Source organism: Dromaius novaehollandiae, chromosome 5 (assembly GCF_036370855.1).
Source record: "Dromaius novaehollandiae isolate bDroNov1 chromosome 5, bDroNov1.hap1, whole genome shotgun sequence".
Lineage (NCBI taxonomy): Eukaryota > Metazoa > Chordata > Aves > Casuariiformes > Dromaiidae > Dromaius > Dromaius novaehollandiae.
The window spans coordinates 40350637-40376999 of NC_088102.1; the positions used below are offsets into that span (position 1 = coordinate 40350637).

Sequence of the window (26363 nt, forward strand, 5' to 3'; positions counted from 1 at the left end):
AAATCAGATATTTTGTTTGAATGGTATTTCTAGAGATATTGCAACATAAAAAAGTCTCCAAACTCTAGCAATCCCCTTTAGACTGAATCACATCTTTCCTTAAGCTTGGTTTGCAAAATGTTCCTTTGCAGTTCCTGTCTTTTCCCTGTTATGTGTAAGGTGTTTTTAAATTTCTGCTCAGATGACTGTGTTATTCGCACCAACAGGTTATTTTGTAATGGCAAGATCAGCATGTGGTAGGCATAAGTCTTCAGAGGCGTTGATATCTGTATTGTACAACTATATGTAATTTTGCTAAGCACAAATTTTGTCTACCTGGCTGCAGATATGTAAAACCAGGCAGGGTTGCATTAACTCTGATATCCTGTATAACAGATTGCCTAGATCATTCTAATTACACTAGATAAAATGTGTAAAGTTGCATATAACTCTATCTTTTAGCTACTGTTGTCTCTCTGAGTTCTTGGAGAGGTTTAAACTCCCTGATTTTTCTCAGCATTATTGGAAAGAATATTCTTGTTGCTTGTTCTGTCCAGACTCCACAGGCTTTGATTTACTTTCTCGTCTCATACCTTCACTTCTTGTAGTCTCTGTAGCCTGGACATCAAACTATGGCTTTTGCTAAATTCACCAAATCCAGTATTTGCTGCTATGATTTTATTATTTTGTTTTAGTTCTAAGATTGTACTGTTTAGCTTATTGAAGAGATGCATGGAAAACCATGATCAGCTAGTGTGATGCCTTTTGGTCTGGAGGTTGAGATGATGGCCTCTGCATGGCAAAAGTATACATTGTGAATAGCCACTGTTTTTAGATTTCCAACTAAAGGCTAGAATGACAGAGTCTAAGGCTAAAATCATCATGGGAGGTTTAACTTTTTGTTGATATTTAGCCTTGTTCTCTCCAGTGACAGTAACACGCCCATTAACGCAAATGCTTGACTTTGAGTAAGATTGGTTGGAGGGCATGAGAATTCACGTGACTATATTGATCCACCTTCCCCTCCCCCACAGATGGGGAGAAAGTCAATATAAATGAGCCACAAGTATCCTCCAGCGCTCTCCAAAAATTGTTATGAATTTGATTGAATGTGTCTATTTTATATGGCTAATTCTGTAGGTAAAAAGGAAGATGGCACTGTGCTTATCTATACTGCAAGAAATTGACTACAGCTAGAAGTAAGTATGGATTTAAATCAATATAATACAGTTTTTGGTTATATGAAAAAGCTGTAAAAAAAACCAAAAAACCCAAACTCTTTACTTAAATATATTTATTTTTGAATGTGAGAAACTAAAATAGTGTAGGAAGAAACTTATTTTTGTCAGTAGTTAACTCAAGTGATAGGTGACCAAGTGATGCTTTGTATTAAAAATGTGACCCAAGTTCATAGGTGTTTTTATTTCTATAATCAAAGCTCCTCAAGTGCAGCAAAGTTCTTCAGATCCTGCAGTTATGTCTAATAAATTAGAGTATTTGGACTTTTTTAAGATGGTTCTTTAATTGGGGTGGGTATTGCAAGGAGGGAATGTTCCAAACACCAGAAAAAGAAGTCTGAGAAGCAGAAAAAGAAGTCCGAGAAGCCCTCCTTTGGTTTACTTGCTGACAGTTTTATTTGTGAATGTGCTAATATTTCATTTTGTTGAATTTTTAAGTCTGTAATGGTAGTTTTCTCCTACTTTTTGGGAGGGCCTTTCTGTGATCCAAAATTTTTGTAAGAACTGTTTTTAATTACTGACTAGCCTTTGTTTTCATCTGAATTTTCAGAAATATATGTAGTAAACAGCAGGCTGCAATTTTAACCACCAAATGCAAAAAAATGGTTCATTTCCCCAGCATTTCAACATCTAATACATAGGAACGGACTCCAGCATTTGGGATACACCACTTTTTTAATTCAGATGGTGACTTGATTGAGAGAAGGACCTTGCATCTTTGCCCCTTATTTTCTAAGGTGCAGGGGTTACCGGCCTAAACATTTTTTAATTTATTACTGAGTAGCAGATACAGAAGTAGCTATACTAATTTCGGAAAGACAGCATTGATGTAGTCGAATTTAGTTGACTCTGTAGGCAAGGGCTGTTCTCAATCCTGTGACTGGCTGGCCTCTATTCCTGTGCAGTAAGAAAAGGCTGAGAGATTTCCTTGTCTTCTCAAAAAATCTAGTAATGTGATGTCTTGTCTTTTGACAAATCCTTCTCCTCCCTTACCTTTCTGGGATAAAGGGGAGTCCTAACTGATCCTATAGAGAATCAAATATCGAGTAGAAGCGCTCCCCTCAAACATCTGAAAAAGGTTGTCAGGGTGGCTTGGTTACTATAAATGACTCGGACAGCAGCGGTCACATGCAGTGTAATCAATTCCAAATGAGAGCTGCAAACAAAATGACTAGTGCATCTGAATCGAAAACTAATATCCACCACCTCTGGACTGACTTGTCAGCACCTTATATAAAAATATATGCAGGTTTGTGAATGTGAGCAAAAGGTATCTGAAAGAAACCTAATAATTGTTCCAGAACAGTGAAACTGGATATCTCCCTTTCCGTAAGATGAATGCTTCACCTCCTGAAAGAAATGAGAATACAGCTGAGCTGCAGCTTCTGTCTCACCACGAAGCCCAGACATTCTTAAGCCCAGACATTCTTGGCTGCTGCGTGCAACCAGCAGATCGTACATGTGACTCTCTGGTAAAATTTACATTTGAATTTACAAAGCTCATCTGGTATCTTCTTGTGCCCGGTACAGGTCCTTAATGCTAACTCCCCAGATTTGTTGTCTTGAAAGCAAAACAAAGCATCTGCTGTTTCATTATCAAATGTTGGATGTGAAACATCTGGAAAAGGATGTTAAAGCATACAGAACAAAATAGGAAAAACAAAGATTTGGGAGGGGTGACATCTGTTTTGTATATGCTGTAGCCTTTTTGGTGGGGGTGGGGTTTTTTTGTTTTAAGCAGTTCTCATCTTTGTAATAGGGCCCCCAAAGTGCCGCCTTTATCTGAATGAATTGCAATCGCTGTCTCTTGCCTGGAATCCAGCTGGGACCGTCTCGCTGACTCTCCTGCTTCATCCTTGCATGCGTCCTCTGTTCTGGCCAGGCCAGCTGCAGTAGGATGGCGTGACCTTTGAATGTTGGAGCAAGGCAGTGCAGGAATCTGAAGGGGCTTTGCTGAGATCTGGTAGTTTGCCTAGAAGACAACTTCCCAAAGAATAGCTTACTGTGGAAGCTACCCTTCCAGCTTTTTTTTGTATGACTGCATCTAGTGATGAAGTATGGCGTTTTCTTCATTCGCATGGTGTCTGTGGTGTTCCGGTATGTCTCTTGTCCTTCTGAAGCACTAGTAATTCACTTAACTAAACCTATCGTGCTCACTACTGATATACATGACGGTCAAGTTCTTTAAAATACAGGTCACTTCTTAGTGACTATCATTCTTTGCTAGAATAAACCTTTAGCTGAACATACTTACAGAATACTTTCTTAACTACTCTCCTATATTGTTATAACTTCGAAATATGAAAATACTGCTTTTTTGTTAAATGCTTTTTTCCTTTAGTTTTCCACATAGCTGATTTTCTTTCTCGTAAGGAGCACAGATGAATATAGGATTATATGTATGTATATGTATATGTTTTGATCCATGGGGAAAAATCCAGACCTTTGGTGCCCTGATGAAATAAACATATGTTCTGCTTAGATGGTCTTCCTCATCTCTACTGCAGCAGCAGTGCTCTCAATGGCTTATGTTGCAAGGTGTAAAATTTACAGATTAATTTCCTTCCCTTTGTTAAGCCAAGTGAATCTTTAAAAGAGTTAACTTTAGGGCTAATGATGTCTTCCAGATACTAGGGGGTTGACGTGATGTGACTTGCATGGAAACTTTCTCTTTTCTTACAACCCGTGTATTTTCAAGCAGGAGCCTGCATGTCACTTACCTATTTCATATGTCTATTGTTGGTGAAATCAGTGATAACATATTAAACTGTTACAAAGCAAATTGTGGTTCATTGACATGGTATTGCATTCTACCACTCCTCCCCCAAAATGGTATCACATCACTCTGCACCGTTAATAATTTGTGACCTCTTCAGGGCATAGTAGTCATTTGATAAGATCTGCTTTGGTCTACAGGGAAATTACTGGTATTTCCATCAGTAAAAGTTGTACCCAGCGAGAAGTGTACTAGTTATCCTTGCTAGGTCACAGAAAATTAAAATTCTTAATGTTATTTTCATTTCCCTTGTTTTAAAAACATGAAATTGTTCCCAGCAGTAAAATGTTAAATGTTTATAGTTAGTATGCTGTATATATGTGACAATTATGCTTATAGTCCAGATGAAGCCTCTTTTGGACCGGTTGCTGAAGTAGAGTCTTAGAACTGAAAACATAATCAAAGTTGAATTTAAAAATACTTTAAAAATTGCTGAACATATCACCTACATAGTTATCTTCATGGCTTTCTATATATGGTATTATTTTCTAGGGTTTCTTTTTATAAGTATATTATTATGACTTCAAAATGAAACAATTTTATGAATGAATACTGATTTTAAGGATCTCAGAAATAGCTTAACTTTTTTTTAAAGCAAAAAGTCTTTAGTAGAAGGTTTTGTGAGTAGTCACTTTATAGATGATCAAATCAAATAATCTCAGTTCATCATATATTGTAGGACTGGAAGCTACTGATTTAAAAAATATGCAAGGAAAAAATGAGTTCCACTGTCTCAAATCTGATAAAGGCCCTGCTCACCCTTTGCAGCCCAGGCTGCCACTACCTCCTTAAGTTTTTGACTAGAAGCGTCTGTGTTAACTGTGTTTCACATGGATCGTAGTCCTCTCGATCTGTGCTTGAGGTACTTGGATTGGGCTCTGGTTTAAATGGTTGTGTGGTGGATGTTTTGGGACAGGCCCTGGTGTAACTTTGGAAGAGGATCCTATTTGAAAATCTAAACCCAGTTACCTTGTTTAGGGATTGCTGGGCATCAAGATAATAACAGTTCTCAACAGGAACAGAAGCTCAGGAAAATTAACTTGTGGAAATGTAGGTGATTAATATTGTAGCTCCTTGGGTAATTTCAAACCAGCATAAATTAACTCAATTACTACAGAAACTTGTGGTCTTGGACTCCCCTGCACTTTCCCATGTCTCCTCCTGCTGCCATAAGCATTCTGGTAGCTCTGCAGTGAACTTGCCTGGAAATTGCTTTTGGTTAAAGCTAACCTGCAAAAGAAGTTTCAGCTTCCGGATGAGTTGGCTCTCTTGGTCAGGTTCACCACATCACCAACTAGCTGCTGGTGACAGCACATGAAAGGGTTCAGAGGCTGGGAAGGGATGAGACCATTTTCTTCAGCAGCTCCTAGTTGTTCCAGACTAAAATATTAGTGGAATTATGCCATAAGAGTTTAACCCTGAAGGGCAGAACTAGGGTTTAGTGGGTCAATCTTGGATGCACATGTCCAAGCTTTTTCTTTAAGCATATGAATTCTTTTGGGGATCCAGGCTTTAGCATGCTGGGTAGGGTTTTTGTTTTTCTTTTATTGTTTAAGGTGGTTCCTTTCTGGTAGTGAGTAATTGGAAGACTAGCTTAAACCTCATTAAAATGGAGTAGCACAAAATAAAGTGCGACTGAATAACAATGACAGTTAAGTGTGTGTATGTATGTATATACACATGCATATGTATGACGAAAACCCAAACCACTCTGAAGAGTAGTTGCAGGGTCAGCAGCATAGAAGACACAGAATTAGGCAGGGTTAGTCCTTACCACCCTCCGGGTAGCTTATACTCTCCCATTCGCATGCTTTGTACTTTTCCGCTGTGATGATATAAACTTTGCCTGCACGCAATACGTATGGCTTGTTATGCGTGCTTGCGTTTTTTTAATTAAGTGTATGGAACTGGGCTGTGGGCTGAGTGCCCTGGGAGTGCCTGAGGGGCTGGGCTGTGCCCGCTGAGAGACCCTTTGACTCTCAACTCTGTCTACCGCAGCTGTCTCTGTAAAATGAAATAATTTTACTTGTTTCACAACGGTGTGGTAAGAAGAAACGTTTGAAGACTGCAATAAGGAAATTACAAGTGAAACATGGATTAATCCTGGACTTTCATGTTGAACAGTGTCTTGTGTAACCCATGGATATCCAATATGCTAGTATATCTTTTGTTTTTCTGTCATTAGAATCATAAAGTTTATGCCAGTCTGCCTATGACTCGGTTAATAACAACTTAAAAAGCTTTCACTTTGTCTTAAAAAGAATATTTACCTTCAAAAGGGCAATATGAAGATAACCAGTTACTCTTAAGTAATTTTGTTCCCAAACTTTTAAGTCCTTGGTGACTGTTTACTCCAAGAGTGTTGTTGAGAATTACTATGCGTTGAAGTAACACTTAAATGTAACGGAGGTTAAATCAAGATTGTGTTTGGGGATTTAGACATAGATATATGTAAGAAGACACCTTTGCAGATGTGATTACAGGATCAGTATTTTGTAATGTATTCTAATAATTCTAATTAAAGTTCAGTATTTTGATTGCTAAAAGGCATTGTCAAATGTTTTTATTAAGGTACCAGCATCTCAGAATTTAGCCTATGAAGACTGATAAACATCCTTTATTATTGTAAACATCCTCTTGACTCTCTGCCAACTACTGTCTGAAAGGAAGGAAGAGCAAGGTAGAACCATTTGCTTGAGAGCTTGTTTTAAGGCAGATATCTCATTGTACTTTTTTTTTTTTTTTTTTTTTTACTGAGAAACGGAAGATTTTCAAAATCAGCTTAATAAAAATGCAGCAGCAAAAAAAATCCCTCTGTGAATTCTACAATGCTGTATTTGTTCTGTGAATGTAAGGATGTATAAAAAGAATACTAACAACTATAGTTAAGGGTAGTTTTGTTTGAAAGCCTTAATTTGTATTTTTCAAATTTTTTAGAATGTGTTCATAAACTTTTTGAAGTCCACGAAAACTTTTGTAAAAGAGAGTAGACTTTAACCAGTAATCTCTTCACCAAGGCTTGTGGCATCTTGCTGTTTTCCCTTTTCCTGCCCCCTTCTTCCAGAATTGCACATGGATACAGTTTTTGTTGGGGAATTAATGAATGTGAATCATAATCTGAGTTGATGATATTCGGACATAATGACCACAACACATATACAAGTAGACAGTTTCTAAGAGGAATGTTCCTATAATATTCTCCTGATAACCAGGTTTATTTTGTGTTCATTATTATACAGCCAAATTAGTCTTCCATTTCACTGAGCACAGTCTGTCTTGAGGCAGTGGCTGACTTAGAATAATGCAGCTCGCATTTATCTTGCGTAGGTGATAAGGTCTCCTCAGGCTCTGACAGGTGTGCCTGGTGCTTCCCTTTTCTGCAGCCAGTCAACATGGGACAGAAAGGTTTTAAGATAGGTTACATTCAGGACTTGTTGAGTGTTGACATCGCTGATCTGATGTTTTCTTTTTAATCTTCATTTTAAAGAGGTGTTTTGGTTGGTTAACACTGACATCCTTTATTTCCCTCTGGTGTTCGCGTTACAGCTAGTCTTTTTCCTGATACAGTCATTTTGCATGGACTCTAATAGATGTGTAGTCAGTTAAGACTGGATTTGCAACATATTAAGACTTATTTTCAGTAACTTGTATAACACAAAATTAAGAGACATGCTTGAGTGAGGAAAAGCAGCAGAATGCTAAATCTGAGCACACGTTATTCTGGGTGGAATAGTCTGGTGTAGTTAGTTTGCATTCTGAACGTTTTGCTGTGTTTATATTCCAGTCCTCTTCTAAGGGAAATAACATTCCTAAACTGCTGTCAGGTGCAGGGATCAGAAATAACGCTTACTGTGCATATGAGGATTCTTTTGGGTAAGTAAAGTCTTCCCTTCTGAGAAGAGCATTTAAACAAACACTGGGTTTTGAAGGCAGCTCGGTAGGAGGAGAGAGAGTTTGTTACAATCGTATTGAGTCCACATATGATGGAAAGAATCCTTCCTTTTGCTTGACTGATACCAAAATGTTTCAAAATGCCAGGGAATTGTGAGAAATACAGGGAATTGTGCGGAATACAGGAAATGCCAGGGAATTGTGAGCTTGAGGTAGTTCAGTGTTTGAAAACAACCTGACACTATAAATCAAGATCCTGTTAGAATGTAAGGGCAAGAATTGTGAGCAGTGCGGTGGAAGTACCTTCTCTCTCTGAAGTAGACTGTGTTCAAACCTGTTATTGACAGCTTTTCTGGGTACTTTGCATGCCATTTTGGGTAAATATCCAATCTCTGGATAGATTGCTTGCACTATAGTGTTTTTAAAATTCATGCAATACACTAAAAATCCATCTATCTATCTAGGGCTATTTAAACATGACGATTGCAGTCCTGTGACTCTTCCCTATGTGGTGGAGTGTCGTCTTGTGAATATTTCTGCTTTATGTGACCACAGTGGTTGTAACCCTAGTGATGGGAAGTCCTTTTAGGTCATTATCGTCCCAAGTATGTGCTACCCTCAGAAATCTCATGAAAATGCCCATTTTTAAATTTAAAACTTCCTTTGCCATGAAGAAACATTTCTGTTTATTCACTTAATCAAAACTTCAACTGCTGACTATTCTGTACCATAATATTTAAGTGATATGTAGGATGATGGATCACTTTATTGTGGATTCTAAATACCTTTCAGTAGATCATACTGATAATGCTATAATGCCCAAGTATTTGAAACCAGACAGCCAGTTGTTTTTGTATGTAATTGCTAGATTTCACCTTTCTAAAAGCTAGTTTAGCAGATCAGTTTTACGTTTGAATTACTTGCCACAGATCAGGAGAAGATGTATTTACAGAGTGCACCAGTCTGGACTCAACGCTCTCTCTTGGCAACTGCCATTTTAGCAATACTGGATTGGAAATTGTTGGGGTTTTTTAGACCTTTACTAGGAAACCCTAGCAAAATTATGATGTTTTCTTCATGAAACTGCAGTGTGTGGCTAGTGGCTGCTTCAGTCTGGCATGAATTCATGTGGCCCCTGGAAGGGATCATCTTGTTCTTCATCTTCCCACCCCAAATCAACTACCCCTTCCTTCTGACCCCTCACAGATGGTATTTTGTGTGTGGCTCACAGTGGGCTGAAGCAAGGAAGCAATCCTGCTGAACATGAATGCATCCAAAGAGAGGAGAGAGCTCCCCCACGACCAAGCACATGGTTTATACTGGATTTGAGGGACTCTGCATGTCCTTAGTAAGATGTTTCAGAAATCAGCTGTTATGTATGGCACATCTGCTTACTTATGCAGAGTTTGTTCAAGTTCTGTTTGTGCTCCAAGTTCCTGCTCTAGGTTATTTGAATTTCATCTGAATCAATTGCTTATGTTTTCTTTCTCATGCTCTGCCTAATCCCACCAGAAGCTAACCATCATGCATTTGTAGTAATGGCACTGTCATGTTGTTATAATTACCTAAAATCATTTAAGACCTGCCTTAGGCTGTTGATGGGCACTGTCAATGGAGGTTAAGAATCATGTCATAACCTTACAGATTTTCAGAATAGGTCTCCAAACGTATGAAAAAAATCTGTTGCGTTGTTGATTCAAATGGCTACAATGCAGCTGAGACAGTCTTTGTTCTTTGAAGTATTTTCCTATTTCAGAAACACTGTTTGAAGCTTTGTTTGCATGTTCCCAACACACTGCTTTTTAAAGTCAGTCTTACAATTGTAAAATAATTTTAATAATGCTTACATTGTTTCACTCCAGGCCAGCTTCTTTTTAGATAGACATAATGTGGACAGTATCTCGAACAGAATGATTACTTGTCACCAGGTTTGTTTTTGTTTAATGTAAGAGACTAACCATCTTTTTTTTAAAGACGTGTATCTATATCTAGGTATTCAAGGTACCTAATTGTCATGTGGAGTCCATAGCTTCTACTGAATAACACTAATTTGTAGCACTTCTGTTAGTATAGTTCAGTGAGGGAACTTTTTGTTGTCTGATACCCTTTTAGACAAATGTTTTTAATGGAAAAACTAAGGAATAACAGGTTAATTTTTGCCAAGATTGATAGTCACTTTTTTTATATCTACCAAGTTCAGCCGATGGAATGTAAACCTTTTCTGGCATGTTTATTTAAATGAATCACTAGAACAGGCTTTTCTCAAGGCTTTTATTTAGAAGAAGAGTTGTGTCCTGCCCTAAGGCTATAGGAAAGCAAATGAAGATTTATTTCTCTGTATTCTTGACTGTGATGGACAATAACTTAAATAGACAAGAGAGTAAGATGCTATATGGATTGTGCCATTTCTTGAAAAGTCTTCATTTGTAATGGGTACAATTTTTGTGCTAACTTATTCTCTTTTTACATTTGAACACTTTAGCCTGTCATAAGATTAGTGAAATTTCTCCTCTTTAGTGGAAATACCTAATCTACAGAGTGTATTTGATGAAGGAACTGACCTAAATGATGTGTAAGGGTAGTGTGCTCCTGCAGTTACTTTGAAGCTTAGCTACTGAGAACACTTTACTTGCTGCTGCAGGCTGGATATGAAGTATCTAAGCTTCTATGACTTTGGAAGATGCTTCAAAATCACTTTATTTTTAATACAAGAAAAAAGGCTGTGGACTAGATGGACTAGATTCTTAGCTATGTACAGTCAGTCTGGGCATAAATAGTCCTATAATAGTGAGACCAACTTAAAAATAGTATTTCAGTAATTATGTAATACATGGAAGGGAGCTGGATAGTTTTGATAGCCTTACGTTGAACAGTTAAAGCTAGGAATAGACTTTCATGAATCTTTAGTAGTTAACTGTTTTAATAGTCTGTGGATTCATGAGGTACTTTCTTACATTTCTCTTTTGGTTTGGGTTTATTAAAAGTAGTATGTTCAGAGTATTCTGTAACTTTCTTCTGTTCTTCTCATGGATAAGTGAGGACCAAATTCTCAAAATGTTACAGCTCATTTTATTAGTAAAAGCTGCTGCGACGTCAGAATGGACAAGAATCAAGAGAGATTCCAAAACTTGTCTGTTCAGATAAAAATCTGTGTTGAAGAGTCTGCTGCTGCTCATGGCTACGCATGTAGTTTTAGAGAAATTATATTAGCATTAAGTTTTCTTTACTTTGTATAATTTTGGTAATACTCTTGGAAATGCAAAAGATTTTTTTTTTTTAGGTTCAAGCTCTTGATGGAAATTAATCATTCTGACTCCTGTTGAAGTAAATATTATTTTCAGTAATGGGAAAATTACAGAACAGACAAGTAAAATTGCTTGTCTGAATTATGCAGAGGTCTTTGACTTGTGGTCAAATTGCTAGACTATGTCCATTTTCAATAAGTTCTTTACAGATTTTTTCATGTACAGTAACCTGCAATTATATTGATGCTGTTTAAGCAGAGATGCAGATGCTTTCTGTTCACTGATCAGTGAAGTGACCATGAGGATAACTGAAATGTTTAATGCTGATAAATGGGCTGCCTACTGAGAAGAGTACACAATGGTTTGTGATTTTCCCGGGAAACCAGGCAAAGAACCCTCTTAAATTTTTTCTTAGGCTGGCAAAGAGCAGGAAAGTCCTTAAATGAACAGAGGAAGAACCCACCCTAATTGAAACCAAGTCTGCCAAGTAAGTCCCATGGGTATGGAAATGTAAGACACTTGTGATTTATGGAATAACATATTGACTGTTCCTGTCTAATGCAAGTGTTAAAAGATGCATCTTCACTGAAAATGAGAAATCTTGGATATGGCCAGAGAGAGTCTTGAATTATTTCTATTCATCTGACTTAGTAGGATGGAAATAATGAATTCTACTTTGTCTTATAGATAGCATGGGTGAATGTCTTTCAGTTTTTCTTGATGGAAGGTTTGTAACACAGGAAAGCAGAAATTTTGTTACATGTATGAAAAACGTTGCAGCTAAAGAATTGTCACATCTGTCTTTTATAGCTTAATTTTGAATTAAGGAGAGAAAAAGAAATGATTTCTGAAGTGTGAAACTCTCTTAGAGGTTCTTAGAGGATTTCTTCTTCAGTTTGAGTCACTTTTCAAGCTTTTGAAGATTGGATAACTTCTGTTCAACAAAAAATACTCTTTTTTCATATTCTTTTGCTTATTTTGAAATAATAGCAAAGTAGTGTTTTTAACGAATTTTACAGGCAATAGACGTTTATATCGATTTTTACTGTGAAACTTCCTTTTGATACAGATGTGTGGTACATATTTCTGGTGTGCTCTGAAGGGTGTTGATGGAAACTTATAGAAGTAATGGGGGTTTATAGAAATGATGTTTACATAAATAATTTAAATCTGTTTGGATGTTCTTGGCTTAAACTTTTTTTGTGCTGAAAGGTCAAATAATGGAGCTTCCACAGTATGCCTGTGTATTTTGAAAACTGGAAAAGTTTCATTCCATGGGTTTTTTGTTTACAAATGTTGTTTCATTTCAGTGGAAACATATTGGTTGATCAGTCTGCATTGATGCCATTTAGGAAGGCGCTTCGTAGCTTGTAATTTAACTGTTAAGCAGTTCTCTGCATTCTTGTTTTGGGTGTCTGCTTTGCCTGGCTGGTGCATTGTTGCTTAAATTGTGTGTGTTATTGGTTCATCAAAGTGCTGATGGAAGTCTTCATATGAAGAGGAGTCACGGTTCTGCGCCACGAGTGCTAGATGTTGGAAGACTATTATAATTCTGGCTCTGCTGGTTGACTTTGAACAACTTTTTTCTTTCTCTTGCCTTAATTGCCCTTTGTGTTTGGTTTAATGATATTTACCTTATCGTCAAAGCCCTTTGAACTCTATCAGTAAAAAGCTTTCTAAGAGTGGTGTGTTTTCCACTGTGCTTCCTCTGTTCTGATTGTCAACACAACTTAAAAATTCCAGATACCTAAGTCAGAAGAGATGCCACTTCAGTTCATTTGTTTTAACAGAAGCCAAATGACTTAGTCACACATGAGAGAGAAGAAATAATAAAAGCAAATTGGAAGAAGAGTGAGCTTTCAAATCATGAATTTGCAAATATTTGCTGAACTCGCTACTTCCCCTCCTTCCAGCATGTTCTTCCATAGATTCAGTTCTGTGACGCACGGTTAGGCTAAAAATAGCAGGACAACTTTTCTGACAAGAAAAACCTGGCTTGTAAAGAGGGCATGTTGGACAGCAAAAAGGAGGGCTCAGTGCTCCAGGGGGTGGTGGGAGGGTGGGGGTGGACTCTGTTTGCATTTCTTGCTGTTTTTCTCCATTTCAGACTTCTAAGTATTTGCATTCATATAATTACTTTAAGGTGCTTACTGCTAATTTGTCTGTAGTAACTCTAGAGTCCGTATTTCCATGGTTGTGTTCTGTGAATTCCTTGGCATTTCAGTTCAGTATTGGACAAAAGTATTACTTCATAGATGAGAAACTCTTTCAAGTGAGCAGTATCTTCTTGGTACAGCTATTTTTACTTGGAGCATGTGAAATTGTATTCATGGTAAATGTAAAGCTGTTTATGCTCTAATACATCCTGTGGCTAGAAAAACTGGATTCAATGTGAAAGTATGTAAGCCTCGGTGGTTGTGAGTAATCAGGAAAGGGTACAGCTTTCTGCACTAAAAGGAGGTTGTGGAAATTATGTCTTTAGAATAAGGTTTTTGAGGTAAAATGAAATTAGATGCGACTTTGTTCCATGCCTGCTGTTGAGAGAAACTTTAAGAATGTCAAGAATTAAAGTGACTGACTGCTGTTGACAGGGCAGCAAAGTAACTAAGGAATTGAATGCAATGTTACTAATTTTGATTGCTACTGCAATTATGCCAATGATATTTTTGTATAAATCTGTATTAGACTTATAACCCCCCCGCTATGGATCTCCCTTCATTCCAAATTGATCTGTAATGCAGTTTCACATCTTTTTTTTTTTTTTTTTTCCTATACTGCTGTTATACAGAAAGTAAATGAGAAAGTAAAAAGTTTCACTAGTTCAGCATTCTTCATTAGCAGCGTCTCCCTGAGAAATTTTGTAGGGTTCTCAGTGTCCGAAAAGCAAAAAGTAAATATTCTCTCTCTGCATTTTGACGCTGTCCTCCGACAGTCATCAGTGCTGTTGTAGGGTTTTTCATTCCTTTTTCTTCAGGTTCTGATGCTGGGGAGTTTTATATGTTCTTCTGACACTCCGTCCTTCCCTTCCTGTCTGACCTGATAGGACTTGTGCCTCAGCGACTGGAGGAGCAACTGCCTTGTGTTTTAGGCGTAATCTTAAGAGCTGAGCTGTGACCTCGGAGTGCGCTGCTTTTGCTTGCCGAATAGGTTTGTGCAAGTCTGGCCTTGTGCTTTTTAACATTGTCTTACCCATGTTTCTGGCATGTGTGAGGAATAGCCATTGGTGCTTAGAGATCGAGTAGTTGAAAGATGTATAAAACTGGCGTATACTTTAGTAACGTTATCTGTGATTGTCAGTCTCTGGCACTGAGCTCTGTAGCTGGAGCGGGTGCTTGGCTGGAGACGAGCCTTAGGGCGCTGCAGGAGCTGTAGCTGGCTGTGGCTTCTCGGGGCGCCGAGGTGCCGCCCCGCTCGGCTCGGCGGTGGCTGCGCCCTGTGGGCGGCAGTTCGCTCACCTGCTCGCAGGGGCCTTCGCAAAGAGCAGCCCAGCCGTGCGGGGGGCTACGTGCTGAGCTCTGAGCTCCCTGCACCTGGGATCCTTGACATAGGTTGTAAGCTGGTACCCAAAGGCATGGGAGCAGCAGGGCTCCTCCCCCTTCTTTCCCCCTTCTTCTTTCTTTCTTTCCCCCTTCTTCTTTCTTTCTTTCCCCCTTCTTCTTTCTTTCTTTCCCCCTTCTTCTTTCTTTCTTTCCCCCTTCTTCTTTCTTTCTTTCCCCCTTCTTCTTTCTTTCTTTCCCCCTTCTTCTTTCTTTCTTTCCCCCTTCTTCTTTCTTTCTTTCCCCCTTCTTCTTTCTTTCTTTCCCCCTTCTTCTTTCTTTCTTTCCCCCTTCTTCTTTCTTTCTTTCCCCCTTCTTCTTTCTTTCTTTCCCCCTTCTTCTTTCTTTCTTTCCCCCTTCTTCTTTCTTTCTTTCCCCCTTCTTCTTTCTTTCTTTCCCCCTTCTTCTTTCTTTCTTTCCCCCCCATGGATGAAACTTGTCCTGGCTGCCTTAATGGCTGTCTTCGTTCCTGCGATAGTAATTAAAGTAATAATCAGCTAACGCACTTGCGTCAAAAGCCTTTTGTTTTTATTATGAAGGGAAAGACAGAGCTATTAAAAATATTTTCATAGCTTTGTGATGGCACGCGAACACTTTGTGTTGAGGTCTTCGTTTACAAATTCTGGTGCGTGTAGTTGTTGTCTTCGTAAAGAAAATGCCGAAGGATATTCTTCACAGAGGCTTGAGAGGCCTGTTTGCTTTTCTTGGGAGATGAATAGTCTGGAGGCTGTGTAGGCTAGAGAAGAAAATTTATTTTTTGAATGTATGTCTTTCAGAAATCTCTAATAACATCTTACAGCTTGTTTTTCAGGAGTTTTGAGTTCTGTTAGATTCCAATGAGAACGAATGCTACAGATTCTTAGTTTCTAGAAATAAGATTTTTGGCATGATCTAGATGGAATATTCTCCCCCCCCCCCTTTTTTTTGAAGGCTTTAAATATAATTTCAACACTTCCTAATGTTGTTAATTATAAAAGGCTTCTAAAGCTTCGAACTGTTATTCCACAGGTGAATTGCTGCTCTGAGAGCAGCTTTCGCAAGATACTGCAGAAAGATGGGGAAATGGACTCTTCCTTGTTCAGGTTGGAGGTTCTGAGCTCCAGGAGATAAACGTGCAAGGATTCTTCAGATTGCTTGTAGTGCTCTATTGACATCTGCTTCTAAGTGAAAAACAATCCTTTGAATTCTCCCCAAGTAATGCATTTTAGTTCTTTCAAGGGTGATGTAGGAAAACAGCCCTTTTCAGTAGAAACAAGTTCGTTCTTCCCTCCCCCCTTATGTACGCCTACACCAATGTGTTTTCAGCTCTGCAAGTGTGTGTGGTTTTTTCTCTTCCCTCACCCTCTCTGCTGTGTAGGCGGCCTTCCCAATCACAATTGAGCTTCACAGGCAAGCTTTAGAAAAAAAAAAAAAAGTCTTTACACAGCAGGTCTGTAATTTAACACCAAAGAAAAAGAAAATGGAGAGTCCTGATTTAGAATTATGATGCATCTCAGTAGTGGTTGAATAGGCAAAGAATTTAGCCCTAATGAAAACGAGCAAAACTTTTCTTGAGCAAAAGGCCACCACCTGTGGAAATTATTTATTCACCTGCTGCCCAAATGACTGTTTCCAAAAAGCAAGTAGGGCAATCACAGAAGTGTTGAAAATATTTTTAAACCTTCTACCTTCTTCATTACACTGAGCTGGAATCAAACTTTTTTTACCACAAAATTAGAACATCTTTCAACCTGAAAGAGACAGGCTCAGTTTATTGGTAATGCGAAGGTTAAAATGCAACTCTTCCTAGAATACTGTATTATTTTAGGAATGAGTTTAGTTTTCTCTACCTTTTGGGAGCTGCTTTTGTTGTACTTGCTCAGTTTTTTTCAAATGCAGCTCTTTTGATGATGCTACTATTTTTTTTCCAAAGGTCTTAATTTCACATCTTTTTGTAAACAAGCCTAAATCTACCTCGCAATAAGAAAACCCTGAAGACTATATTAATTGCTTAAATGAAGAAAGACTATAAATACTTACTTGAGCTTTATTGATAATGCTGTCTGTCACTTGTTAAAGAAGTTTCAAAAGCTGGTGGCAAAAACATTAGTATTAACTGAACTTTCCTAAACTCTTTCTGGTAATATTGTTGGGAGGGTAGCAATGAGCCAACTCTTGGTGTTGGAGAACTACAAATTATTTGTATAGCAACCTATCAAATGTCAGAGGTAGTTAGAATAAAAGAAACAGCAATTTGGGCCATGGTTCAGTACTGCAGCCGAAAGCAGCCATCCTTGCTTCGTCTGCCCTGTGCCTTCTCAGCCTTATGGCAGCACAGGTGCTTGTGTTGCTGGTAGTGAACTGCAACGGGGAAAACCAGGTTGGAGAAATGATCTAGGTCTCCTCCTTGTTTGTTCCCTTTATTTTAATTTGGGTGTTAACGTGGCTCTTTGGGGAGATGTGCTGTGAATGACGTCAAACCTTTGAGCTGGCCAAGAAAAGGCTTGGTGGGTGTTGGTGAGGACAGGTGCTCGGTGGCGGTGCATGGTGTAGCTGCAGCGTGTGTCAGTGTGCGCACACACGGGGAATGTAGTGTGAATCTCCATGGTTACATCTGTCTGCCCAGTCTAATTTTAGAGGGCTCCTGTCATCTCTGGATGCAAGCCTTTTGTGGTGATAGACGGAGGTCAGATGTTACGGCTAATGCTGAAACAACAGATTTGATTACAAAACATGGTAAAGTAGGAAATGCCAGCTTTGAAACTTTTTTTTTCCTGCTACTCTTGGAGGCTTCTTAGCAGACTGCAGTTGGTGACTTAGATAAATTCACTCCTGCTGTCCCTTGTGTTTGACGTGCATGATTAGCTTTCTGCTGATTAGTGAGGAAAAAATGGGCCACAGTGCTGCAAAGTATCTTTGGGGGGGGTGGTGCAGGTGTAACTGAGATGTCTCTAATCCCCAAATGTTTGGCAGAATGTGTTCTGGAGGAAAATCTGTTGCTTGAGAGAAAGGAGGATAAAAGAAAGGTTACTGTAAGAACCTCCTCATGTAGGAGCTCAGAGATGAGTAAGTCTTAGCTGCAAAAATTCAATAGGTTCAAGCTTTTATAAATCTTCGGTTTTGCTCCTGCCCTCTTACAAGCACAGTTTCCATAATATTTTCACTGTACAAAAAAAGATTTCACCCTTTCATTTCCAATTCAAATTTCATTCCTGTTCTTGGTCTTTCCGCTTCTAGGTTTCACTGTGCCATGATTCATCTGCAGCTGATAGTGGCAGCCACTGGGAGTTTTAGCTGAAGCTTCAGTGTCCGGCCTTCTCAGGAATTTGGCTAGGGAAGAGTGCACACTCTGTTTTTTGTGCTGTCTGACAGTCATCCTTTGGCGTAGTGCTAGTTGCCAACAAATCGGTATTGATTTTGTGACTAGTGATGATGTATTGCATTTCAAACAATGCCGAAGGTATGGTGTCTACCAAAATGGCTTACTCTGTTAGGCTGGCTACCTCTGAGTGCCAGACGGTATCGGAGTCTGTAGCTGAGTGCATCCTGGCCACGTGAGAGCTCTTTTCGGGAAGGAGGCATGAGGGGACCAGGTGGCCCTTCCATCTCCTTGGTGTGCATCTCATAAGCGTGCCTAGAAGCGGGTTGCACTCAGGATGCTCCAGAGTGCCAGGGTTTGTCCCCTTTACAACAGCACAGTGGTTCTTGTAGGCCATTTCTTTTTAATCTACTTGTTAAGCAAAACTTGTGTTGTAAGGAAGAAAGGGATGATTATTCAGCATGTGCCTGATTCTTGGTAGGGACTGGCTTTCAGTATGTGATACATCCTTTTACTAAGAACTGTGGTATACTTCCCGGGAACTTGTGAAAAGATGGTAAGGATGAAGTAAGTGTGAGATGCCTCAGTGCTGCCCATGCAGTGCTGCTGCCTGGCTTCTATCAGTTTGAGTCCTTTGCAGGTGTGTAATGATCCTGGTTCAAGAAGACAGATCAATTATTTCATTTTTTCCCCTCTCCTCTCCCCAGGGACGGGCAGAGGCAGATTAATTTTCAGGTGGATCAGCTCCCTGAAACTACATCACAACATAGTCACACAAGTCCTAGCTGTGTGAAGAGAGATGACTAGAGTACTTGCTACCCTAAAATACTAGAATACTTTGCAACCCTAAAAACTTGTTTGTCAGAAGTGCAGGCAGAGCCCCTCCACTGAAATTTTTAATCCATTTGTTGATAAACGTTGAAAATTACAGCTGGAGGATATGCAAAGAAGTCCAGATTTGGGAATGACAAACAACATAATAAACACTAATGAAGGAAGTCCCCCCCCCCCCTTTTTTAACATCACTGCATCAATTTGTGAGATATTTAAAGGAAAAAAAAAGCCTTCCTTTTTGAGAGAATTTTTTCTGTAATTGGTTGAAGTTGTGTTGAGTAATATTGTTTGTATTGAAAGTGTCAGAGTTTAAATCTGTTCTTCAGAAATGCTGTTTGCAAAGCTGCATTGTATTGGCAGTGGACTGCTTAGCCTCTGAGATTTGGTTTACTTCAGCAACAAAAACTCTCCTTCAGAGGATGTTTATACTGGAAGGAAAAAAAAATCTGGTATATTTGTTCCATGATCTAGAGAAACCCTTGAAAAAGGCTGTTTTAATTATTTTTTCTTTCCCTTAAATTATTTTATCTTTTCCCTTGACACTGTCTCTAGCCTTACGTGCAATCATTATTGTGATTTTCTTTGGTAGGTAGCCCTCAAAGTTACAGACAGAGGAGGAAGTTTTTGGTGATATTGTGTCTGTCTTTTCCACTGCACCATACAAAAGTATTTTTTGAAGTTTGTGATTCTGAGACACAAATTTTGATCCTAAATACTGTGTAGTAGGGCATGGAACTGACAGTGAGTTAGGGTTGTCTTGAGTGAGGAAATGAAAGCAGCTTCTTAGCCGTTAATCTAACTTGGTAGTGGAAAGTAAAGGAATAGCTTTTTTTTCCCTGTGACTTTTGGACCCTGCAGTTCAGCTTTGTCGTATATTTTTCCATCAACAATTGCATGATGTCCATGTAGTTAACCTAATTTTGCCAGTGACAGTGTCACCAAGCTATACCACTGACATACATGCAGTTCTTGTTCATCAGTTGAAATTGTTTCCCAGTGGAGGAGGTTTTTTTTACATGATCTTTGAATTCAAGCTTTTAGCAAATCTCTCTATACAACATTAATTTCAAACTGAATTTTTTTCATGAGTAGTTCCTCTAAGTTGTTTATGAGCTATGTTCCTTTAGACTCAGTCTTGTTTATTGAAATTAGTGCACAGGCTTTATGGACAGGGGTTAAACTTTCTAGTAAAGCGCAACCACATTAGCAGGTAATATTTTTTAGAAATAATGTGCTGCAGTAAAGCTAACTTTTGTTTGTTTCAAACAGAGAATCTAATCAGATATGTAAAGTTATTTAGGCACAAGATATTCAATAGCATTAACTTAAAATTTTGTTAGATTCTCCACATTCTTTTTTTAATATTGACAAAATAAAATTTTGCATACAACTTACTGGGAGACTGCTTATTTTTTCTTGACCTGCCCTTAAAAAGGGCTGGAGGGAGGGAAGAAGAAGGGGATGGTCAGTGTGGTTAAGTGGCTAATGCTGACCTTAAAGTTGTATTTTGTAGGAAAGTGCTTAAAGTTCCTGGTTTATCTGTACTATTCTTTCCCTGTTGACAGGTTGAAGCCCCATGGTTTCATTCATGCCTGAGGTCGTAAAGCCTAGTTGTCTGGGGTGAAGGGGGGCAGGTTTTGCCTCAGAGATTGTTGTTCTTTCATAGGGGTATATTTAAGAGTATATAGTGCTGTATTGCCTAAAATGGGAGACAGCAGCTGTGTGGGAAACATTTCTTTGTGAAATGACAATAGATGATGTACAGAATTATGTTCACTTTTTTATTTTGCAGTTGTTGGGTTTTCTCCCTCCTAGGAATTCTCCCAAGGTTTAGTTGGTGATTGTACAAAGTTTCTGTTGTTGGTATTGTACGTGTCTGTACTTTAACCTGTTTCCACTGAGGAGTCCAAAGAAAGTTAGAAATAACCTCTGCAATTACTGTTTCCAGAGCTACCCTTAAACAGAAAGGAAGGATGTTACTTGGGGAGCGTGTGTATGTACCGCTGTGCACGTATGTGTGCCTGTGTATGCATGCATGCATGCACCTGCAGAGAAGAGAGAGGGGATAGGAGTATTAGATGCTTTCGTTGATATATAATTCCCCCAAGTTAGTGATTGTCTTCCATAATGATTTTTCTATCCTAATGCTGAAATGATAACCACAGTTATCTTTAAATGGAGAAGAAATAGAAAGCACTTAGTGTATTTTTACCTTCTTTTACGTTTAAAAACGGTGCAGTGAATTACCGGTAGTTAATATGTAACAGGGAGATTTAATGTACTCCAGAACTTGAGAAATTGTAATTGCAGCCTTTGATTCAACAAAGCCTGGATCATGTTCTTAATAGTGAAATATGGCCATTATAATAGGAAGTAGGTGGTCATGAGGTCTCAGCCTCATTTCATTGCACATGAGACTGAAAGAATTACATGCTTATTCAGGAATGAAGTATATAGGACTGAATGAAAAGAAGGCCAAGATCATGTTAGATTTTGGTTATCTCTTTGTTGGTGAGGGTTTTGTACTTTGATCACTGTTTTATCTTAGTCTGGAGTGACTGAAGACTTTAGCCGTCTGGATAGTAGTGATTCACTTTCTTTGCTCTTGTGGGTTGAGTAGGCAGGCTAAGAATGAGGATGCCTATGCTATGTCCGCACACTTCCCAATTTCAAAATGGTGAGACACATCCAAGTTAGCATTAATCTAGCTAGCCTGAGGTTTAAAAACAAACAAACAAACAAAAAAACCCAGCCCAATGAGCGCTTAACAGCATGGATTTTAGCAAGGCCTGTTTGACACTGACAGGGAGCCCTGGGTGCTTAATCACTGCAGTCCTGTGCCCTCATTTCTTTATTGTTAGTATGTCTGTAAGCTAGTTTAGATCATAACTACACCAGAACTTTTATCACTTTGTGTCTGCAGTGTGGCCATAGGCCCTGTTGCTATTTGTATCGCTTCTTAACTGGTAAGAGTTATATTATCAGGTGGTATTGATTTTGTTCCCAAATACAGTGAGGAAATTGAGTTTTGTAAAACTTATCTTACATTTTACATTCCGTAGCTCGTGTATATGTAGAGAGCTACTGGTAGATGAAATACATGCATTGTACTATGTTTGAATTTTTCCTAGTTTTATTTTTAAAATGTGCTATGTAGTATAACTTAGAACTACTGAATATGATTACAAATGTACATTGATTAACAAATGTGGTTTTCTGTAATTGATATTGGTATATTAACGTTTTGTGGGACTGGTTGGCAATATATTGGCAACCCTGATATGTCGAGTTTCTACATGGTTCAGCTTGCGTATTGCTGAAGTGTATCATGCCGTGCTGCTTAAACTTCAATAGCAATAAATTTCTGCAGCTAAAATATTTCTCATTTTTGCAGGTTTTTAATGAGAATTTACTACTAAATCTGTGAGACACCAAACAGAAGTGGGATGCCCAAAACAGCAAAAACGTAAGTTCATGGACTGATGCATGTTTTTGAAGCCAGAAGGGACCACAGAGTAACATAATTGGAACTAGGAACTGTGAACTTCATTACTGTGCTGCCTTTGACTCTGCTTCTGGGATCATATTTGGCTGTTACTGCTATAACTCCATTGACCATTAGATTTTCTGAATTGATGTCTCAGGGCAGATACCCTGAGCTGAAATACAGCATTTATTTGGAAAATGTCCAGTTTCAATAAAAACACTTCTCTGACTTTGGAAATGAGCAATTCTTAAAAGATTCCGACTCTCTAAAAACAAGAAGCCTCATTTCTCATCTGAATTTGTTTAGGTGTAGTTTCCAGTCATTGACTCATTTATATATCTGCTAGATTAAAGATCAGATTCCTTCCTATGCTGTACAAATAGCTTCATCATACCTTCTCTTACTCTCTGTTAGTTCTATAGATGTGTGAATCATATTTTTTCCCCAGTTTTTCAGCATCCTTCTTGAACTGCAAAAGCAAGAACTGATCACAGTTTCTCTGTGCCAAGCAGAGGAGTAATGTAACTGCTTTGCTCTCTTATTTGATATTCTTCCTTGTTGAAATGTCAGTGTACTGCATAAGATTAGCCACCACTGTGTGTTGTGATCTCTTTATTGCATACACAGGTTCAAGGAAGGTAACTAGTAATTTGAAGTGATGCACAAAGCTGTCACCTCTGAAGATCAGAGTTCACACTTTTCACTTGAGATCAGAGAAGATCAGCTTGCTTTTCAGTCTAATTGTATTCACTGCTTATGCATAATGCAAGACCACAACCTAACTCTGCTCCTTTTGATGAAAGATAAAGATCTGAGTCTACCAGACAGTTATAGATCCCATCAGCATGAGGCATTAGTCATGTCTTTTTATGTATATAACATAGCATACATATACACAACATAAAGTACATTGTGAATGTTGCTGTATAGTTTTAGAATTAGTAGTAACACAACAAATAATGTTTCTTCTTCATCTTAACTCATATACTTTCTTCACATGTTGGCCTCTTTACTCTTACGGTTCTTGTGTATAATGTTAGGTAAATTTATGCCATCTGTCATAATTTATTCCCTCAATTCCATATTTGAGGGCTTAATACTAAGACAATATTTTTCTGTACCTTGGAGCTATGTTGTTTATTGCATTGACCTTTAATAGCAGCATCTTAATATTTTGTTTGTCTTTGAATTTTTTTAGAGGTATATAAGTAACGATAAATTTTAAATGAACTCTATAACTTGCAGAAGTTGCAAACAATTTTCTCGACCATCGGGATAGCTGAAAACTCAGCTTTGGTGCTTACGTATGGTATTTTTACAGGAATAAGTGGAATGTCTTGACATTTGCTAAGCTCCAAGCTCTCCCATGTCTGTACATCTCCAAAGGGAGTAGAAAGAGGGGAGGAGGAAGACGTCTCGCTAAATTCTTGTTTTTTGTGTCTGTGTATATTGGAAAATACGCAAGAGGAGAATTTCTTCCAGATTGTCAAACTTAGGGTGGCAGTGCTGGGAAATGGGTTGAATAGAATGAAATGCCATTTTGAGGTGTGCTGTGGTGCAGTTTTTGTTTTGATGATGATTGTTCGTGTATGTGTGTGTATGCACAGACCTTCCCAGGTGAGGATGGCCCCCTCCTTCATCCCTGTCAGTGTCCTGTCACTTGTGGGGCTGAGCGGCTGGGTATGCTCAGCTGCTGGAGGCATGTCCAGAACAGCGCTGGCCAGGCCAACCTTTACTTCCTCTGCCCTATATGCACACAATCAGGGCAGGAAAGCTGTTTCCTCATCTGCTTGTTAGCTCACCTGGTTTGCTTGGTCCTGGGCTGCTGGAGTTGTTTGGGAGCCCTGTTGGTTGGCTTCTGGTTGGACTGCTTTGCTGTACAAAATTCAGAAGAGGAGGAGGTCTCGTTCTTACTAGCCTCGTCTGCGCTGGTGGAGCGTGGCTCCTGAAGAGCTCCGCTTCCTGCTGTGACAATCGTCGCTTAGGGGGAGAGCGCCTGCTCGCCTCGCTTCCTCCCGCGGCCGTGCTGCCCGTGGCATGTGCAACGCGTGCGGTTCCTCTTGCAGGGAGATGCAGCAAGTCGTTTAGACAACTTCCTATTTGGCAGGTATGTGCAAGTAAGCTGTAGTCAAATTTACAAGGTTTTTTGCTCTCCTTACCTCCCACTGGCTTGAGGAGGCTGTGCCAGAGACATCTGGTTACAGCGTGAATTGAGTGAGTGTGTGCGAGAAGGGAGTGCAAGAGAGTAACTGAAGGTGTGGGGCAGAGACTGTTGAGGGAAAGAGAGGGAGAAGGAGGAGAAGGGGTGGAAGAGGAGAAACCACAAATGAACTGGCATGCAGATGCAGTTTTGTCACTAACTGTTACACTCTGTATAGAGCTAGGTGCTAGCTACCTCCAAATTATTCAGAAGATTATATGTACATATATGTGTGTATATAGAATAGGGAATAATGATCAAACTGGAATTTCTCAAATGACTATATATATCAGTATTTGATTGTATTGTCTTGAACCTTTTATATTTGTAAATACACAGGGAGCATAGAGTGCTGCTGCTGTTTAGGAGAGCTTTGTATTTGCTTCATACAGGTGTAAAAAAGAAATAGTTTTACGGGATGTGAAGAAGCAGTGGGCAGCAATTGTTTGAACTCCAAATTCTGCTTAATACCGTTCCTCTGTGTGCCCTTTCTTCTTTCATTTTCTTATTCTGTTTTTTCCCTTCATTTTCTTTACTCCTTTTAGGCATTTATTTTCTTCTCCTTTTATTCTTTTCCCTCTCCTAGCACCTGTGCTAGAGCTATTTGCAGAGGCTAGCTGAGAAGAGTTGAGAAACAGCTCATCCTTCCTCCTTCAGAGAAGGAACGGTTGCTGCTCTAGCCTGCCTCTTCTGAAAAGGATTGGCTGGTGCGAGGGGATTGTTTGGAAAGAGGATGAGCTGCAAAATGACTGGGGACTGAGTGCTTTCCTGGCTGGGATTAATTTAGAATCAGAAGTTCACAGCATTCCTTAAACATTTACGTGCTAGACAGCGAGGGAGTGAGGAGGGACAGACATACATTCCTTACAAATCTCTGCTCCTTACATCTGTCCTTGACTATAATAGGGAAGTAGGGATAGATTTGGTAGGATGAAAAATTTGAGAGAAAAGAGCAGGTAAAGGCTGTAGCTATTTAATAGTTTTGTCCTAAAGGAAATAGAGCTGTGGGCTGGGCAGTCGCTTCACTCCTGGGTTGCTCTGCAAAGCAGTTGTCATTTTTTCATTAGGTAAGGCCATCCAGGCTTTTTAGCTTTGCTTTTAGTAAAATGACTTGGTCATGAAAAAGAAATTAGAGATTCATCACCATCTTTATAAATACTTAAAACATGTTCAGAAGAGCAGGTTAAATATTTGGATGAGTTGGAAGCATTTTCTTGGGTATTAAAATACTAACTGTTGTCTTTCAGCCAGAAGTCAAATGTTACAGTTAGCTTACTGTACATCTGGTCAAATGAAAGCTTCATCTAGCCCAGCGGTGCTGCCTCTGACAGAGCCTAGCAAGACGTTCATATGGAGGAATATAGGACAAGTTTATAGCTGTAGGCTTTCTTCTACATATAGGTGGTGACCTGCAGCTCAGGCCTTCAGTGGTGGTATCATTACAGATAGTAGTTCCTGATGGCTTTATATTTATCTTCTTCTGGCACCCACCATAGCCTATGACAAGGAGTTTCATAACTTCAGTTAAATGCTGGATGAAAATCCGTCATCTTCTGTTTGTGTTTGGGGTTTGTTTGGTTTTGTTTTTTATGTGACAAATCACAAGCTAGCTTAATTTGCTGGCCTCTTAAGTCTTGTACGGGAAGAAACATGATGCAATTGCTCTAATTCACCCTCACAGCACCACGCATGATTTTATAAACCCCTGACATCTCCTTCTCAGTTCTTGGGTTTCCAGTATAAAAAGTTCCATTTTATCTTTGATCCTATGCCCTTTGCTCCTTCTTGTTGCCTTTCTCTTACCCTTTCTAACCCTGCTATAATATTTTTAGCTGAGAAGACCAGAACTGAATGTGGTACTCAGCACTGAAATTTCATA

General features: G+C 39.0%; 1 protein-coding gene across 9 annotated transcripts in view; it reads left to right on the top strand.

Annotated features, from left to right (window-relative positions):
* SIPA1L1 (signal induced proliferation associated 1 like 1) overlaps nt 1-26363 on the top strand; it is a 224841-nt gene that overhangs the window by 47073 nt on the left and 151405 nt on the right. For 6 of the 9 annotated variants that reach the window (XM_064512535.1, XM_064512536.1, XM_064512532.1 and 3 more), the window contains exon 3: nt 22192-22263. The exons of the other annotated variants lie outside the window; for them this stretch is intronic. The gene's annotated coding sequence lies outside the window, so the exon portion shown is untranslated. The remainder of the gene's footprint in view (nt 1-22191; nt 22264-26363) is intronic. 9 annotated transcript variants of the gene reach the window in all.